The sequence below is a fragment of the Desmodus rotundus genome, chromosome 9 (genome assembly GCF_022682495.2).
Source record: "Desmodus rotundus isolate HL8 chromosome 9, HLdesRot8A.1, whole genome shotgun sequence".
Classification (NCBI taxonomy): Eukaryota; Metazoa; Chordata; class Mammalia; order Chiroptera; family Phyllostomidae; genus Desmodus; species Desmodus rotundus.
In genome coordinates, this window is record NC_071395.1 from 65,495,006 (window position 1) to 65,500,407 (window position 5,402).

The following is a 5,402-nucleotide window of genomic DNA, read 5'->3' on the forward strand; positions in this document are numbered from 1 at the left end:
CTCTACCCCCAGCCAAATTCTCTGTGCTTTACATTTGCCTTCTGTCCCTGCTGCTTCCTCTTCTCTCTACTCTTTTAGTACATTTTTCCCCAAGGCTGGTGACCTGCATGTTAATAAACTCTTATCTCCATCTAACATTTTCTGATTTATATTTTCCAGAAATTCCACAAAGTTGATGTCAGTGGATATGGTTCTTCCTTAGTTTCTAGCAGTGATGTTGCTTTCTCCCTGCCCCCCAAAAGTCCATGGTAGATCCTTTAGTCAATTCACCAGGAATTTTGAACAGGAATTGGGGGGGGGGGCGGTGCTTGGTTTCAGATTCTCCTCTTGGACTGGAAATCTCCATTCTTTTTAATTTAATTCTCCAGGTAACTATTTTCTTTTTAGATATTAAGCTTCTCAATGATGTACTTCTTCAGTTTCCAGAAACTTGCATGTAAGACATTCAATAAGTATTTGCTGAGTGAATAAACTGAATGATTAGGTTTAGAGGGCTATCCAATTTAATTTTGTCACTGAGATGCCCTCTCAACATTGAAGACACTGCTTTTCAGTCTATGCTTTCTCCTGGTTGCCATTGTCAAAGTTAGCAACTGGTTGTTAAGTAGGGCTAATTCCTGTACTGTAATGTTGCTCAGCTACAGGGCTCTGGGCAGAGCCAAACTTGGATGCCCTCTGCTGCATGCAGGGAGCTGCTGGTGGACAAAGACTCCTTCTCCAGGAGCAAACTCTGTAAATGGCTCCCCTTGTAGGACCTAGCAGGAAGATGCAAGATTGACAGAAAGGTTGCTCAGTGGGTCTTATGCTGTGGATAAAGAACAATTCCTGACAGAATGATGAGGTTGAAGCAGTTTGGAGATTAAAAACAAAAATTCCTGGCTGTCATTCTATTGCACGGGAGTTATATTCGAATTTTATCTGGTGGATGTTATTCTCTTTGATCAGGTTGGCTGTTTGAAGGGATTTGGAGCCCAATAGATAATCCGAACTTTGAGCATAAATCAGGGCTGTGGGCTGATGGATGCCTAGCACTTTCTTATGATAATGTATGATTGGGGGATGATGGAGAAAATGCCACTGTCTTATCTCAGGGCAGCAGCAGCCAAGGGGCAGGGGGAGTCTTAAGTCCAAAGGGAAGAGGGGGTGGGGCATAATCATAGGGATTTTTTTTTTTAAAGAAATTGTGAAACTGAGCTAAAAATGCTCTGGGCCAAGGCTGGAAATGCAGCATTTCAGACCTGGATAGTGACAAAGTACCCAAATAGCTGGGCAAAAGCAGAGATGACTGACAACCCTTTGCCCTGATGATGTCCAGTTTGCTGTTGCTAGAATTTCAGGCAACACTGTCTGCCTCAGCCCTCTTCCTGGAGACCCCTTAAGTGTGAATGGGAGAAGGAATTTCTGCCTGTTTCCTAGGGCACCTCCTGTAACATTCAAGACTTAAGGGAAATTCTTGTCTTCAGTAAGGTGCACACACTGGCATCCAGGACAATGGATCTGCTGGGGGTAGGATTCTAGGTGGTCCCTGGGTATGCTGGCACTATACAGAGCCATTTGCCCCAGGTTGAATACATGAAACCAACATCCACCTCCTTTACAGAACTCCATCTTAATAATCACACACACAAAAAAGGGAAACCGATCACCACTGAGTTGATTTTTTAATTTTTTAATTTTTAGAGAGAAGGGAAGGGAAGGACAAAGAGAGGGAGAGAAACATCAATGTGTGGTTGCCTCTCACACGCCCCCTATGGGGACCTGGGCTGTAACCCAGGCGTGTGCCCTGACTAGGAATTCAACTAGAGACCTTTTTTGGTTTGGAGGCTGGCACTCAATCCATAGAGCCACATCAGCCAGGGCTGAGTTAATTTTTTAACTATGCAAATTCCAATGTCTGGCCCAGTGCTTCTAAACAGCCTCTTCCTGCTAAGCAGAACCCACCCACCTCTGGGACATATGTCCCTTTTCTCTCACTAAGGACAGGGAGAAGATGAAGTGGTGGGACAACAGGTTTCTAAATGAAGAAGTGCAGTCAAGTGACCAATTCCTCTGCAAAATACATATGCAAATAATCCCACTGATTTTAACACACTGAAAATTAGATAAATCTATTTTGTCTGAATTAGTCAGTGAGGCACATCCCCACTTTCAAAAGGTGCACAGTATCAGACCTGAAACTGGGGTTTCAAGGGCCCTCTTTGAAGTTTAGGTAGCCACTGTCCAGGAGTTCACAAGATGAACTTCGACATGAAAAGCCCTTTAAGCCCTGATATTACCACTCCGGCCATAGCCCCAGTGTTCTGACCATGGAGGGTTGTAGAACTGAATTGTGGCCTTTCCTACTTCACACTGAGAAGACTGCAACCCAGGGCACAGGACCACTGTCTCCAAACTGCTTCCTGAGCATGAATATCCCAAAAAGGAACAACCAACAAACACGCCTTCCTTGGACACTTAACTCATCTCTGCTTAGGTGACTCAGGCTCGTGTTTAATTACTTCTAGGAACGATATAAACACAAGAAAGGGGCCATTCCTAAGCCTTGGTGCCCTGCTTTGTCGTCTAAGCAGTGGTACCGAATGCATTAATAGCATTTATTGCCAACTGAGTGCATGTCATCCACTATTTTAGATGCTTATGTGAATTACCTTATAAAACCAGAAGGAGAAGAAAGAATTATATATAAAAATATCAATATATGTCTGCAAATTGAGATGCTAACACAGAAATGGTCTAGGAGAAATGATCTCAGTCTTTCCTCAGCAATTTCCTTACGGTTAAGTCAGGGAGGTCAAGTCCAAGTAAGTAGGAGAATTATACTTCTGAACCTCCAAAGGTTCTTAGATCTTTCTTCCCCCTTAGATTTGGTATAGGCCTATGATTTGTGTAAGGTCACAAATTTTTTTCTGATTTAATAAGATGGGCAGAATTGAAAAAGTGGACAGAACAATCGCAAGAGAAGCTCAGCACCAGGGTTCTTCAGTGATGACAGTACATTTACCAAAGACCACAGGGCCAGGCAGCAGGACCAGGTGGGTATAGAGATTCCTGCATGACTCCCTGTTGTATATAATGCCTTCATTCTTCACATTCACCTTCCAAAGTGGGGGAAGGGATTTGGTAGACTCCCATGAAAAACACTCAAATTGAGGCACAGACTGAGATGAACCAGAAATGAGAGCTGCTTTGTGTTAATAATCCTACTAGACTGTTGTACCAGCAGTGAGATAGACTGCACACTGAAGACAGGCTGAGCTGGAAACAAGGCCCATGGAAGATCAAAGTCAATTAAAGAAGAGGGTGGTGACTTACAGCAGGTATGATGCCAGGGGAAAAAACGAGACAGCTGCTGGGGCCCAGGGACACAAGGTGGCAAGTGCTAGTCTTGTTCGTCTCTTAGTGAGACTGGAGAGGACCCAGGAACATGTAATTGGGTGATGAAATGAGCTTGAAAAGAATGCTGAGACAGACATCTGAGAGGCATATACTGGGGACAGTTTAGATGGTCAGAGCCTGAGGGTCTCCTACTCATATCTGTGACTCATGTCTCCCCTGGAAAGAGGGCACCTGGCTCACAGAGGAAGCCCCCTTATGGACCTTGTCAGCCGTAGAATTCAGGTGGCATTCTGGGAAAGACAAATGACTGAACAAAGAAATTAAGAGTACCTCTAATGCCGAAGTCTCTCCCCATCCCCACAGGGAAGGGATAACATGTCAGTGGTCCCGAGTGAGGTGAGCAGGGGTTTCTTTCCTTTTGCTTTCTGGAAATTGAAGTTAACCAGTATTCTGTAACTGAATTCTCAATATTTCTGTGATTAGGTTGAATAAAGTAGATTGGCACTTTATATAAATATAAATTTGTAACAATCCTGGGCTAAGTATTTTAACTGTTCCTAGGAGGTTAAGTAAGGACAATGTGTCAACAAGGAAAATTTGGTAAAAAGAACTACCTGCCAAGTTGACCAAGGTAAGTTGTAGGGAGGTTCCACCTGCAGGGCCCCCCCTGTCCACCATGGATGAGAATAAGTCTACCAAGATATGATCTGCTTGGGGAGGAAATGTGGCCAATCTCTCAAAGGAGAAGGGCCAGGAGCCTTTTCCTCCATGGGTTCTTATTGGGTTTAATTTGCACAGGAATACAGGTAAAGCTCATCAATCATTGTCAGACAGTAAGGATCAAACAATAGATAACATACAAAGAACTCGGAGGGCTTATTCTGAGTCAGGGTCAGTTAGCTAAAGGGCTATAAAACTTTGGGAAACAAACTCATTTCATGCTTGGACCCTTATCAGAAAATTGAGGGCATTCTTAGCAAAGCAGGTTTCACAGGATTTTATGCATTCTTTCTTAGGCCTGATTACCCCGGGGAACCGCCTGTTCCAGTCCAGGATTCCACCACACTCCAGCATTGTTTCAGGCTTAAATCAGGCAGGGGAATTAAGGCAGCCAAGAGATTAGGAGACTTCTTACAGACAGAATGAGGACTCAGGCTATGTCAAAGCTGAGGGGCGTGGGTCTATCACCCCCTTTTTCTATAGTCCCCCAAGTCCTTCCCTGAGGGCCCCTCATTACCATGCCTGTCTTAGGTCGTCCCTCCTTTGAGGAATCTTACCCGTCATTGGCTAACTGGTCAAGCTCAGGGCCAAGCAGGGTAAAGTAAAGGGGGCAGAGGTGGCACCCCTGCCAGGGAGATAAGCTTTGTCTCCTTAGTGGCTTACAGTCCCAAGGTCTCTCACTCAGCCTTAGCCATGGGGGGTTTACAGCTTCTGAAACCAGGCAGGGCAGTTTCTAACAGTAAGTAGTAAAGGGTGGGGGAGGAGTCAAGTGTGTAGACAGCAGAGACTCACTATTCCGCCATTTCCTGTTGCCCGTGTGTTTATATACCAATAGCTAATACTCTGTGTTAGAACGGTTTGCCCTTACTCACAGTCTTCTCTCCAGCTGAACTGCCCTTTCATCCTCTTAGTACCCACATCCTGCCATCCCTCAGTGCTAAGGTCATCTCTGCCATTTGAAGTCTTCCTTATTTTCACAGCTTGAAGTAACCTTTCCTTTCCCACCTACCCCCAATTCCCATGCTGCTTATTAGGTACCATTTAAAGATACTAGCTAACTTCTTAAATTTTTTTTTTTAGAATTATTATTTATGTACACATTTGAGCTCCCTTCTAGACTGTTATATCTTTAATATTTACTAAGTATATCAAAGGTGTAAAAGTTTAGGAGGAAATAAAAAATATAGGGGGAAAATCAAAAAGTTTGTTGAATACATACATAAATAATATATTTAGAATAGTAATGGAAATTCTCAACATTTGGCTCTCTGAAATTTAGTTATATGTAATATATTAAGTAATGCTGATCAACTTAATTTGTTCCAATAAATAAAAATGCTACTTCA